This window comes from Tenebrio molitor, chromosome 3 (assembly GCF_963966145.1).
Source record: "Tenebrio molitor chromosome 3, icTenMoli1.1, whole genome shotgun sequence".
NCBI lineage: Eukaryota > Metazoa > Arthropoda > Insecta > Coleoptera > Tenebrionidae > Tenebrio > Tenebrio molitor.
Genome location: NC_091048.1, coordinates 13688537 through 13704308, shown reverse-complemented (window position 1 = coordinate 13704308; position 15772 = coordinate 13688537). Strand labels below are relative to the sequence as shown.

At 31.7% G+C, this 15772-nt stretch overlaps 1 protein-coding gene across 2 annotated transcripts in view; it reads left to right on the top strand.

Annotated features, from left to right (window-relative positions):
- Positions 1-15772, top strand: part of LOC138126323 (diacylglycerol lipase-beta-like) — a 66460-nt gene that overhangs the window by 424 nt on the left and 50264 nt on the right. The gene's annotated exons all lie outside the window — the stretch shown is intronic.

The following is a 15772-nucleotide window of genomic DNA, read 5'->3' as shown; positions in this document are numbered from 1 at the left end:
ATAAAAATTATGATTCATCTAAAATTCACGTGGAATTATTTGTGTTGAGTAACTGTAGTCGTTTTTGTAGTTTAATTTTTACTGACAGACATACCTATCTACAAGTGAAGCATTTGATCGATTTATTATCGACCTGTGATAAAATATTTATAAAGATCGATTACACACTCGTTAGCAATCAACTTGAATAAAGTATTGCAATAATTGAAGTTTTTCCTGTGAAATCTTGCAGACGTCCATTATTTATGTTACCTAATAACTTCTTAAATACGTTGAAAATACCTGTAGGTATAAATCATGAAATTACTTCTAGGGATTTAATTTTTTCATTGTTGGCATATAGTGAATTCTATTGAATTCACTGACACGCGCTGATTTTTCATTTTATTGTGCCTGTATTAGATTAACCCGAAAATTCATAGGAGTGTGTACCTACCAACAAATATAAGAAAAAAAAATCTAAGCTTGCATTTACTTTAAAAAAAATTAATATGTAGGTATGTAGTGTTAGCTTTGGCTGGCAGAACACTTGAACTATTTTGGATTTGACTTTTGACTCTTCGCATTCGTTTTAAAATAGTCTTCAGGTTTCAGAAAAGATGGTAATCATTTGGTTCAACATCAAAGTGCCCTGAACAAAGCGTGACCTCCCATTTTAATTCCGTACATTCTTGCCATTTGTTTGGAAAAATGCAGTCATCGGACCTGTTTCTTGTTAATCAGTTTTATTTGATTCCTGATCGTAATTACTTTAAACTCAGGTGTATTGTTGTTTGGTTAAGTTTTAATAACTCAAAATCCATATTCATTATATTTTTTTTCCAATTTTTCAGTAGAATATTAATAACTAACACTAATTTTTAGCAAACGCCAAGATTATCTATACAAAATTTACAATGAACATTGGCAGTGATTTATAAAATATGGATTACTTCAAATGGTGTGACCTGATGTATAGGTACTTTGTAAATCACGATAAGCTACACATATTTAAAAAACTGAAGTGTCTGTTATTTCGATATTTAAATAAATTTTAATATAATTTTTTTTGTTGCTTGCGGAATGCAGAAACTATTTTCACAGTTTTTAAATTTTTTTTGTCTGGTTCTCTGTTTGAATTCACTTTATTCAAAAACCAATACCTAGATCGATTTTCTTAAATCAAAGTTTGTTAGAAAAAGAAAATTGCTGATTGTGTTCTGCGTTTTATGTTTTTTATAGATATTACATACTTACAATCCTAAACACAACAATTCTTAATTAGATTAATTTTTTAATTTGTTAGGTTAGGTATGTTGATTTTTGAAGTAGATTGAAGTTTGTCTAAATTTACTAAAACTACATAGGTACGGTCGATGGACAAATAAAACTGGGACACTTAAAATTTAATCTATGTAAATCAGACTATTGAATTGTCAATATATTTGGCAGTGTCTATATAATGCATCATACCAAAGTTAACCTATTTGTGATAAAGCCGTAATTAAACGATGCAAATTTGTAAATTTTGACTTATGTGATTGTCATTTTTATTCCAGTTTTATTTGTCCGTCGACTGTACGTACTTGTGGCCAAGATTCCGTGTCCAGAATAGTACTATTGGGAGCACGGAATTGGACAGACTTGAAATTTGACTGATATAAGATATGAAATAAGCTTTAGGTGCTAGACGTATTAATATTAATAACCTCATTTTAATATCCATTGAGTGATTCAAAATGATTGTGGATAAGTGTGGCAACTATGTACGAAAATTAATGTGGCAACTGTGGGGGTGGGGAACTGTTGACATTTGTATGACATGCGCCCATACGCGAGCAAAGCCGCAGGCTGAGAGGCCCTCTGACGACGTTTTTTGAACTGAATAATAATAATAATCATCATATTTTTTTATTGTTTAATCCTACTGAAGAGCTAAATCAAACAATCCTACATACGATCAGATTTAGTTAAGCCCTCAGATGTCACGGCCACCTAAAGTTATCCGACAAGATTATGTCAGATTGAGTTGCCTGGAAGGCCTTTAAAGCTGGTCTAAAATATGTATATTCAAGAAAGTGCAAAGTACACTTCTATGGTTATGGTTATGATTAATTATTATAGTTTTAGTGGTGAGCTTATGTAGATTTCACGAAGTATAAAAGAACACAAATATAGGGTGCTACTGTAAAGTAAACAATAAAATTCCTCAAACTGATCTCGTTGATTTCTGGCAAATATCCTCGGACAGATCAATTTCTATTTCTAAATGTTAACCTTTTGGCATAAACTGTACTTTGCACCACCCAATGGCCGCGGAAAGGGAGGTAACTAAAATTTAAAAATGGTAATCTCAAATTAGTTGAGAGCATTACGAATCATGTCTAATTCGTGCTCTTCAGTCGTCGATGTTATCGAAAAGCAGTGATATCCGTTTTTTATTTAAAAAAAGACTTTTGCTTCCACCACTGAATGCAGGATAGAAAGACCCGTTGATATTTATATATTTTTGAAAGGCCTCTTCTTTTGCTGCCACTGGGTGAATTGGAAAAACATAATTTATTTCAAAGGATGACCACTTAAAAGTATGTATCGGGTGTTTTTTTAAATTTCACATCATAGTAGGCGTTGAAGTGTCGATTGTAAACGCACTATACGGATTGCGGATCACGGATCAGCTGTTTAATCTTACGTTTTTACACGAGTGGTGCGTTCAGAATCGAGTCTTCAACGCCTACTACGAGATGAAATTTAAAAAAAACACCCGATATAACTTGACCTCTGAAAATGATTCCCGCAAATCAAATAAAACGACGTACATTTCGCATTGTATATTGTTCATTCTCTTCAATTAAATAGTAATTAAGTAGTAAGAGAATAGCCGAGAATAGAATATACAACTTAAGAAAATTGCAGTAAAGTACGACCAGAAATATAGTGAAAATATGGTTTTGACTCCTTGAGTACTTTATAACAGCCCTACCGCAAACCCCAATAAAAGTAATGCCGATCAGATGTTGAGAATGGTTACTGGAAATGAAGTTCTTTGCAAGGGGTCTAGCAGGTACTGTCGCGAGCAAAAAATTCCGGTCGTCAATGTCATTTCAAAATTTGGTTAGATTGTCACAAATTCAAAAATTTTCCCTTCCTGATTATGACCAGTCAGCAAAATGTCAAAAAAATTAATTAATTAATGTCATATAACATGATGATAGGTTATGATATTTACGACCGTTTTATAGTATTTTTACCCCTAATAGAAATATTGACTAAAATCATAAATCACACCAACAAAGAAACAGTTTACAATCCACCTACAGGTACTTACACTTACAGGTAAGAAACCAGTCATTTTTGCCCGTTGGGTGTCACTAAATAAATTACCGGATGGGGTGGTTTAAGATCTGTTTCTTTGTTGGTGTGATTTATGATTTTAGGCAATATTTCTATTCGGGGTAAGAATACTATACACTGGAGCATTTTCCATTGCGTCAAAGCGTGATTTTGACGACCAGTTTTTTGTAAATTATTTTTCGGCCTCCCAATCTGGGAAATATAGCGTTACCTTACACTTTAGGTCAAGGGAGGTGCGATTTCCCGTACAATGTCAAAAATTTCTAGTGGAATGTGGGAAAAATCTAGTGGAGTACGGGAAAAATGTGCGGACACCGTTGATTTATTCTTTTCACAGTTACTTTAAAATTAAAGTGTCCATACGTTACTTTAATTTAGTGTAAAAAAACACATTTCCCTGTATAATTTTTCCGATAAATGTGTTTGTTTAATTTATATCGATCGAAAAAGAAAATAATCGTAACAGGGAAAATATAACCTATTGGGTTGGCAGCTGTATATGTCAAAAAGTTTGACAATTGTCAGGTATTTCATAAATATCTGCAAAATTGCACAATAAAACTAAGCCACAGAAGTTGATATATGGTTTTGTGTACCTACTTTATCCAGTACTAGCTGTTAGTGCTAAAGTGCAACTGGAAAATAAAAATACACAAAACATTCTAACCCCAAAATCTTGTATTCAGCTGAAGAAAGATGATTCGTTTTCACCAGGAACTACTGGTTAAGTACAAGACATTTTAATAATTTGCATCATTATTAACATAATTTATTTTGTAAAATTACAGTTGTAAACATTATTGTTACAATTCTCCACTTTAGAGAACAATGCAGAAACGATTTGGTAACTGTCAGCTTTATTACTTCTGGGTTGAATGTCAATATGTTGTACTGGTGCTTCTCTTACGGTACTGATGATGGAATTCTCAATGTTGGATGGTTACATTGGAAGCAACTGCTAAAAATTCAAGTAGATTAAAGCACTTTATCGAAGTTTGTGACACAACTCACCATTGTTTGAACTGTAGCTGCAACACAGTACATTTTGTTTTTGATGTTGAAGGAAGGCCATCAGTCATCACGAATCATTTTAGGAACTTCAATCTTATGTCCATAGGGCAATCAAGGTTCAAATATTTGTCAGTTTTATTTGAAATTGTTTTAATACCAATTTAACCTGACTTCCATATATTTCTTCACAGTTTCAACCTAGTTTGAATTGGTAATGGCAAACGATCTACAAATATTGGTTTTTGTGTCAGTTATCAAGATAATATCTTCTCTTGACATTTTCCATTTTCAGAGTATATAACTCCTTTCGGAGACAGGCACTACAAACACCTATTAATAAAACTGTCTGTAATAAAATATGGTTTATTAAAAATTTGTGAATTAAAGAATAGTTATTACATACTTTCGTGAGAAAAAATTGTCCTATGTAACGTTGTTTCGATTTTTGTGGTAATAATTCAGAATTTAGTCCTGCCACTAGTTGTACTGCCTCTGGTGTCACATTTAACTCACTCTATATTATATACTAGACATTTTTTTCACTGGATTAATACACCAAAATCAAATTTTGAAGCACGACCGTGAAAATTTAGCCGGCAAATAATTTGTTAGGAAAAAAACAAATGAGCGGTCACGGTCGTCAAGGAATTGATTCCACAGCATTCGATTCTTTATTGACGATGTCAAATTCTACAATAAAATTAGTCTTGATAGTCTTTAAAAGATTTAATATTTTGGTCAGCCGAAAAGTCTAATACAAATGTCGTACGGGACGTATTTTCCGGCCCTCCAACTAATCAGGCACTCGGCTGCGCCATCGTGCCCGAAACCAGTTGTCGTGCCGGAAAATTGACATCCCGTACTCTAATGTAAATAACTATTACAATCTTTTGCGGTTGAGTGTCGTAAAAACTGGGAAAAGCTAATCGGGCAATTAAACCATATTCGCACTATACATATTTCTGGTCGTACTATTGGTAGCACGGAATTTCGGGCAGACTTGAAATTTGACTGATATAAGATGTGAAATAGGCTTTAGGTGTTAGACGTATTAATAACCTCATTTTAATATCTACTATTGTCACATGTCATTTTGACAAATTGCATTCATCAATCAAGTGCTTAGATGTGATTTTCTGAAAACTGAACAGTCTTTTATTAAACTTTGGAAATCAATAACTAACTAAAATGTAAAGAAGCCATCGATTTCATTAATGTCGGAAACCGACTTATCGCGGAATCAGGCGATTCAAAATCAAAGAAATTCCTTTTCGAGAGGATTTCCCTTGCCATTCAACGTGGAAACGCTGCAAGCATTTGGGGCACTTTTCCAGATTCCGCAATATTATCGGAAATTTTTGTATTATAAAACAAAAATGTTATGTAAATATGTATGTTCTGTAAAAACTATTTTTTGCAAATGTAAAATAATTGTGTATAATTATGACAGTTTATTTTGAAGTTCAGTCGGAATTAATTATTATTACAATTATTTCAATAAAGCTTAGACTACATTGGGTTTTTTAAAATGACATAAATTGCTGCCCAAAATTCTATGCTCCCAATAGTACTTTAGGATAACGTTTGATTTTATTGGACCTGATATATAACAGAATTTAGCATGTTTTTAGACAAAATTGTCCTATTTTTAACTGGAGAAAATATAAGACTTATGTGTATTTTTGCTATTAATATAAACATTGACAAGTAAATAAAACAGGAAATAAACTCAAATATGTAATTACATTCCTATTTTAAAAAATAAAGGAAACTAATGCACACACCATTCATCTTATCTTATAATAACCCGTTCTACAGGGTTATTATATATATATAAATGATTGTAGTCCAAGTAGGCGTAGAAACTGAATTTAAAAATTTATGGTTGCCGCTCCATATAAAAAAAATCAAAATGATGTGAATAAGTGAGTACCCACAGTTCACACACAGGAGTTAAATTGGGTGCAAAACAACTCAATGTTTTTAGAATTGGTTGAAAAACAACTCAATATTTTTGGATTCAATCGTTAATTAAAAAAAAAACTCATCGCCGCACTTCTCACCTAAAAAATGACAGTGACAGTGACAAAAATTTTATGGCTTACAATCATTATAATAACTGTATTTCGATGAAAGTTTTATTATTTTTTGTGTTTGTGTCTTAGGTAGGTAATACAACTCATTAATCAGACTCTTCAGTTTGTCAACAGGAGCTGAATAGAATTTTTATGATGTTAATGGGCACTAATGACAATAAAAATTAATTTTTTCTTAATTAAATAAATATAAAAAAGGCTCTAAAAAGAATATTACAATGTAAATTACGATTCATCACATTTGAAAAAAATTTGTTTCATTTCAAAAAACTTTGTATTCTTATGACAATAATTGTCTATTGACTACATTTTTTTGAGTTTACATTACCTAACATTTAGAAGGAGGAGGAGGTTTTGTTGCCATGATTAACAGAATATGACGTAACTTGAAAATAATTGTAAACACACAGTCACACATCGTTTTAAAGACATTATTTTTAAACGTGCGAAAAATTGTTCGAGAGTAGTGCGAAGTAAATATGATTCGTTCAGTAACTGAAAAGACCGATGATAAAAGAAAATTGTATTGAAAACGCAAACAAATTAATGATATTTTAAAGTTCAAAATATGTCAGATTCATCCAGAAATTTACAAAACTTTCTAGTAATAAAATTTTAGGATTTTTTTTTTTTTTTGTGGTGCATATCAAGATATTTTTTGTTTAAATCATTCTTGAATCTTGAAATTAGACACAACTTACTCCTCGAAATATTATTAAATTACACTATTAACTTAGCTGTTTGTTGTAAGGTCATTATAATTTGATAAGTATTTGATATTATCGTAAAGATAATAATAAAATCATGTAAAAATTATTAATATTCTGTATTATAGGAAACGAAATGATACTCAAAGTTATCACTTTATCACTTAATCGTAATTTGTCACTAGATAACACATTGGACAACAGTTCAACACTTTCTGAACTGAAAAATGACGAAACCATTGTATCTATTCAAATACCTTTTTCCTAAGATATTACGATTTAAATTTGCAGTGTTTGCACTTCACAAAAAGTACAACTTGATGGTCCTAATAAACTAATTAATCTCTTCACTGTAACAGGCATGTTCAATAAAAAATTGTTTTTGTCTGAACCAGAGGAAAATTTTTCATTACGTACCTATAAATGATGATATTTTTCTTTGTTGTCACATTATAGTTAAATTTGTTATAATCATCGTGGTCAGTTGTAAAAGACGTACAAAGCGTTCTGGTACTATCATCAAGGACCAACTTTATTGGGATAACAAACCATTATTCAATTATACTTGTTTTGAAAATTAAGCGGACAGATGAGAAGCGTGATTATGGAAGCAGTGTAATGTGAGTGGATGCCGCAACTTAATTTATTACTAAATCTTAGTATTTTCTCATCCAGTTGGGTTTTCCCTTTATTATGATCGTTACGTTTTTTTGATCAGCTTAATAACACACAGTTTTTTTAATATCACGGTCAATCCTTTCGATTGACGTCAGGACAGCGGCTTGCTGTTAGGACAAGGTGAGACGAATTTTTGCGGTGATCCTTAAGTGAAATTGCATAGAAGAGCAATAAATTTTCATATCTATTCAGGGGACAAGTGTGGATCGTTATTCATGGTTGCGGGGCAGATTTAATATTTCGTTGTATGGATGGAGTTTATCCACGTAGGAGGACCGCCACCCTCACACCCACGCCGCATTGGCATTGGTAGTGGTGAAACTCGTCCCTTGAGACTCGATGCACTCGTCCATTTCGTATAGTTTGCGTCACAGAGAAAATCTAATTTGCTCTGCATGTGTTTCCGCCAAATAAACAATTAAGTTATAATTGCAACTTCCAAATTTAGATGGAAATTAGGTTTCTTTATTTGTACTGAAAGATAAATGAAATACATCATTTCTAAATATTTTACAGGATCGAATTCTGATTAGTTGCTTCAATGCGCGCGCGGCTCATCAAACGAAAAGGAAAAGATGACATTATTAATCTTTAAGTAAAAATTATGCTCAATAGGTATTCTCTGTGAAACTTACGTGCTGCAGAGTCATCGACGATTCATTTCAATGAAGGATTACATTTTTCGAAGCGACTCCGTAGTTCCTAGAGCATTTCTGTAGCGATAAATTATTAAAATTTTTGTTTGTTTACGAGTGACGTCCTTCGTAAGAGGTGAATAAAATGTTTTCTTGATTAGGTTATTGTTAAGTTCAGTTTCCGTCTTGTAGGAGTTTAGATATCAAAGTGCCAAAATTTTCCCGGAAAAGCCTTGGTTATATCTGGAACGGTACAACAGAACACACGTTCAATATACAAATGACGCAAACGATACGCCTCTAAGCATGAAATGAGTACAGAAATCGACAAAGACGTTGACCTACCAGTGAGGCAGTCTCAATTGCCTTTGAATGGTCCGTTTTTTCATTTCATTTTCTATTCAATCGGAGGTCCGCTGTGAAGTAATCAAAATTTAATTCGTTTTTGTCTTGGACTCAGTTATCATTTTTGTTTGTATTCAATAAAGACTTTAATTTGATCCTGACAGGAAAAGAACTGTGATTGTGTAACAATAAACGATAATGAGTTTGGCGAATGATTTTATTTTTTCCTTATTGTTACAATAAAAATGAGTCTTGCGCAGTCTTTGCGTGTCAGCTACTATTTCATCCAATCAAGATTGTTATTAGGCTAATAATAAATTAACCTGTGCCCCGCTGTAATTTATTTCTAATCATTTCAACTCGTAAAAGAAAAAAATCGACGTCAAACATGAGTAGTTGGAGAACACTGAATTTGTTTGGAAGATATTTGTTTCAAAATTTTCAGTATTGACTCTGCTATGACACATAACATTACACATGAAATTTGCAGAAAAGTTGTAAGAAAAATTAATACATCCTTAGTGTTTCCATTGACTCCGGATAATATCTTTTAAAAATAAAACAAATTCAACATGTGAAGTGAATTAGAAAGTGTTGGCATTCTTGTCAACTGCAAACTAGAGATTTGCAGGCAAATGTAAATGTAGTTCAACTAACTGTAGTTGAGAACAGGGGCGGCACGTTAATTTTCTGTGTATGAAAATTGCAAATTCAAAAGAACTTATGATACGTATCTATAATACATATCACACTAATAAATCGGACGAACAATGAATCAGCGTAATTTTGTTCCAAGATCTTCATATGGACCGTATAAAAAATTCAATCAAGTTAATGGATGTTCTTCGAGAACTGTTTAGAAATTGAGAAAAAAATTATACGTGGCCGTTTCAACCGTTATTTAAAATAACGGTTTGATACCCAGGTACACCACTGTGTTGTTCTAAAGACGTCGTGTGATCTTGTAGTTCACTAAAGGGTTGGTTATATTTTGAAAATCCTGAAATAGCGTAATAGGGAATAAGCAAAAATAATCATTGTCTTTAAAGAATAATAACGAGAATAGTTTCTTTAATATGCGACGTATGTAATAGAATTACAGTTGTTTTGGTTCTTACATTGTTGGTAATTATCCTAATTGTACATAATTAGTTATTTATGACATTGTAGGACTAAATATTGCAGATATACGGCGGCTTAATAACAAACTGTAACAATAACACGAAATACTTTGCAATTACATAAAACTTTCACTCTTAATTGGATGGTACGAGTTGTTTCAATTTTTTTTTTTGAAAATTTGTATACATACAGAGTGATCACAAAAAAAACGCCCCAGCTTATATCTTTCTTATTTAAAATGCAATTTCAACGAGCGGTACATCAAATTAAAGGGTTCTAAAAGTACTATAAACTGGATATAAAATATTGCACTTAGCAACCCTACCTTGCAAGGGTTAAGGGTCAACTTAATTTTTTTAAATGGCAACATCTAATTTTTTTGGTACAGTTATATTCATTATGTTTTTCTGAGTTCAAAAATATAGCACAGCCTGTATGTTGAAATGTTATTCTAACATAAGAAATAAATAAATGTCAATTACAAATTATCAGGAATAAGTAGAACTTTATTCGTAACATTACACACAATTACTTGTAGCCGTGGAAACAGAAAAAATAAAAATTTATTTTGATAATAAACGTTATTTGTCGTCATTTTTGTTTAATTTTTTTTCTCCAATTTCGTATTGTGGAATAAAATGAATAATAACGAAATTATGGATATTTTACAAGCATATTTCGAAAATAATGGAAATGATTGCATGCAGAGAAACGCCACTTGAAATCCTTCTGAATGCCACGCAAAGTGTGATACGTCAAGTCCATTCAAAAATCAAAAAACCACCACCGTCGCATTTTCTTCGATAATTACTATCGGCAATTTGGTGAGACTTGTAATTTTGAGGTTAAATGTTTATTAAGTGTTTTGTTTTTCTGGGCATGTTTAAGTAAAATTAATAAGAATCAATAAATAAATGAAACGTGCTGCTAATAAAACAATATGAACGAAATTAAAAGCAATTGAATTTTATTTTGAATCAAATAAATGTCATAATTTATAGTTACCAACATAGTATGAAAAAATATCTACCTAAGGTTTTTTAAATTTTACCAAACTAAGGCAACAGGTGGTGGTTTTTTGATTTTTGAATGGACTTTAGATGCCTCGAACAAAATGGTGCTCAATTTGAACAGTTCCGTTGAAAAATGTTTATTGTTATTTTTATTGTTTATATTAATGAATAAAAATTGTTTCTATGGCTACAAGAATGTCTTCATAAGTAATTCATGGCCCGTTACGAATAAAGTTCTACTTGCTCCTAATAGAATTAAAAATTAGAATAACATTTAAATATACAGGTATGCTATATTTTTGAAGTCAGAAAAACAAAAAATTTTGAATGATTGTGATCAGGTTTGCAATTATTTTGTTCATTATTTCCAGCATTTCCAAGAAGCGATTTTATGTCTGTTCTACCTCAAATAACGTATGGCAACATGGCTTTGATTTTTCTTTCTTATTAACATGGATACAACAAAAATGAAATACTTTCAGACTATTGGGATACATACCGGGTGATCAAGAAGGACTGTTTAAGTTGGTAGTGCAATTAAGAAAATTTTTTAATTCAGTTATTTATAGCACTGCAACTGGATATGTTTTCTTGGTTTATTTGACAAATATCTGATATAGGTATAGCATTAACAACGACAAGCCACCAACAACCGGAAGTTACTCCTGTTATACGATTTAAAATACGATCCAGTGTTACCAACTTAAACAGTCCTTCTTGATCACCCCGTAGAATGTTTCTAAATGTTGCCACATCTAGTAACAAATAGGTCCATATTTTCGACAAAAAAGAGAAGATTGATTTTTTTAAACATTTTTACCTCATCAATAATCATCGCCGGAATTTTTACTTTATAAAATATCACAGAACAAAGAGACACATAATTTAAGAGATCCATTTAAATTCAAAATTAGCAGGTGTAGAACATATAAAACATACAGCACAATATTTTTTAGGGGTCTATCTATGTACAACATGTTACCGTTACTACTTACAGAATGTAGAGTAAGGCCGTCCTAAGATATGACATTTGGTGGGGGAAATCTGCGCGGACAAAATATTCCAGTGGCGTGGCAAAACCGGTCACAGTAACAATCAGCTGATTTTTAATCTGTTGAACACTCACTGCGTTCGGCAGCCAATCTACCAGCCGCAGCACATAAAATTTCATGTTTGCTCCTCATAACATAATATACTATTACAGTATTGTAAAAGAATTATTTTTTGTTGGTAAAAGATTATTTTTTTTTATTTTATTAATAGTAGGTATGTACGTACCTTGTGTTTCAGGGTTTATTAATTTTTATATAAATTTTGATTTTTCCCCAATTAAAAAGAGCTAAAAGATTAATTATTTTTATTGTTGCATTAATATTTATGATTATTTTCTTGTAATGAAACATTATTCGTTTTTTAATATAAATATCTGATCCAAAAGTCGGTATCTGTTGTAAAATTCCATTAAAAAAAATAGGTATGTATTTTTGAATAAAAACACCTCACTCTTTAACCAAAACAACTCTACACGTGGGTTAAATACTGCCACAGCTGACAGCAAACGGCAGCATTCACACCTGTCCGCTATGACTGGCTACGAGTTTTTCAAATATATCTGCCGAAAGCACTACCAACATTAAGGAAAAGTTGGTTAGATAGTTTAACCCGTAACTAAGCACTGAAATACGCATACAAGGTTAAAAATTGGGTTAAAATTTAACCGCGGTTTGTAAACCCAAAAGTTAACCCTGCACTGAAATACTGGGCCTTCGACAGCATTTTAAAGAGTATATTATGTGTTAGAATAAGAATTTGGTTTTTTAAGTTTGTATTAAGTATTTGGGATTGTTAAACTGTGGTTAATTTAATGTTTTTTTTTTTTATTTGATGTGTTGTAATTCAGTAGCAATTTGCTAAATAAACTTCTTTCTTCTTTCTTACTTTCATATTTGAATGACTATTTAACAACGTACTGCTAAGCTGTTCCGCGAATTTTGGCGCACCCAGTATGATAACGTTCATTCATTTTGCTTTTACATTTTTAATTTCAAAGTGGTAAGTAAATACACCACAATATAAATAATTATTTACTGGTCGAGTTGTTAAACTATTGCTTATAAAGAGCGATCAATTAATTGGTAATCGAGTTATTCATGAATCCGAAATCGTATGTCGTTACTTAAACTCCACGTTCCAATAATCACAGCGCGAAACACAGGTTAGATCTCGACATATCAATTGCAAAAGACAACGGATTCAAGTCCATGGATGACTCGATTATAAATTAATTTGATTGCTCGATATTAATAGCATCTCAGTTATGAAAAATGGCGTGCTCGATGCGAAAATGTTTCCGGAATGTAATTCCGCTCCACTTTCGTTGTAATTGTGTATGTACTTAATTAAAATATTGCACCGTGAGTGCTGCTTACATGTGAATCAGTTTTACCGATAAAAGTTACAATTGAGATTCAAATAACAACTGGCTTCTGTTTCTATTCACCTGCTTGTCCGTCGACAAGACCTATTGTTCTTTTACTTATTTTTTATGCATTGGCGTGTAATAACATGTTTCTATAAATTTGTTTTATCTAATCCTGCGGGATAAATGACACTTATCCCACTCATCTTGAGTGGGATAAGAGCTTCATTATCGCTCGCATTTCATTACCGCACTCAGTAGGATAAGTGAGCTTCATTACCCCACTAAATGGGATAAGTAAGTTCTTATCCCACTGAGTGGTGTAATGAAACTCATTTATTCCACTGGTGTAAATAAATAAGATTTACCTTTAAATTCGAGGCGGTCTTAGATAAAATATTGCACATAACACGTGGGCTAAAGCATATTACAGAAAACTCGTGTGATTACAGATGAACTCGGGCTAACGCCCTCGTTATCTGCAATTTTAATAATAACCACTTTATTTGGAAAAAGAAGCATACAAGTCAATAAATATTAGAGTACAAACAAAGTACAAAGATGAGGCGAAGTCTAGCCACAGCTATTCTACTTTACCTCAAAATAATAAAAAAAACAAAACAAAAAGAAACAAAAAACAAAAAATATAGGGGAATACAACAAAAAATAATTAATTAAAAATACCCAAATCCTGTAATATTGCTTTTATCCTACTAATTGCTTTTATCCTACTAATTGTGTAAATAACTATGTATTATTCCATCTATTTTTTTCATGTTATAAAGGGAAGTTTATTTAAAATTAATTTCGTGTCGTATTTTCTATCTAATTTATTAGGATGTTGTGTCCCATTTCTAACAATATAAAATATAGTAATCGTCTATTTCTGTCATAAAAACTGATCACTTTACCGTGACAGCAATTATTAAGCGACTTTGTCTCTTTCGAATTTACTTGGAGATGACTGATTATTTCATTCTACCACAGACAAAACTTTAATCGAGAAAGCATCGCTCTGTTATCTTTCGGGCTAACTACTGAATAAATTTTGCAAAAGGTTGCTTTTGATGCAGTCCTTAATTATTACATATTTATATACAGTGTGAAGTAAAATTTGTCATTTTCTCAAAAAAATATTTATCTAAGGTATCCATTTTTTACATCATCATTTAAGTAGTTGGACCATCTATAAAAAAGAGCAACAAAAATTGGGGTTGTCATTGAAAAACCCAATGATGACGTTATTGTGCAAAAATACATGACGTCATCATAAGTAAAATTTGTATAAGGCATTCACGATCTTTTTGGGACCGAGTTGGCTATGACCATCTAGTCATTTTGTTGGCAGTACCTCGGTGATAACTACATTCCCTAAAGGAAATTGACACTTTTTGTGTTAGGTTAGGTTGTTTTCAGTTTAGGGTTATATTTTCTGAATAGGTACATTGTTGCCGGATCTCTTAAATCTGGTCTGTCCTTTTTAAATTAAATTAAATCGTTTAATAGAAAAATTTTATCGTTATAAAATTATTTTGGCAATTTTGACTGTTCCTTTGACGGAAATTTAAATTATTTTTACACACTTAATAAATCATTTAGTTTCTTACGAATATTAAAATAATAAATATGGCAATGCGGTGGCAAGAAAATGTCGAACAGACACTGACAGAAAAAAAAATTGTATCCGTTGCATCACTGAGTCAGTTAGTCCAACATGAAAAGAAAAAATCATAGCCAACTCGGTCCCAAAAAGATCGTGAATGCCTAATATGTCATAAGGCGGCTAATTAAAAAATAAAATTAACCTGTCCGAGCGTTTTGCTTGAAAACATTAAATAACCCAATTATAAATTTTGTTCCGTACTTTATCACCACACTGTATTAATGATTATACGATTAGAGAGTAAACGAAGTGAAAGATAATACTCTAGAGTTAAGACGATATAAATTCTTGGCACAGGTAATTTATTCTTCCTGGTATTTGTTTAGTTAAGACTGCAATTGTGTTTGTGTACATATTATGTTTGGTACCAATGTCGTCACGTGGTGGAGAAGGCCATTTTTTTATAATAATTTTATGTTGTTACTATATTATTACTGCTTCATGAAATACATACTTCAAGTGCAATTACAGAAGATGCGTTATTAATAGCGTTAGATTAATTACTTTAACAAATATTTCCTTGCGAAATCAAACTCATGCATAAATAGCCAAACGCTTATCAAAATGTGTAAATTCTTGTTCCTTGTGATGACCAATTTTAATTACTAATTTTAACAACAATGAAAACGCAAACAACTGAATATTATTTATTTTGTGTATGTCAATATACTATATGTCACTTTGACACGATTCTCAACCAGTTCTCCAAATAAAAATTAAAAGAAAAAACTGACACACACTTGCGTCACC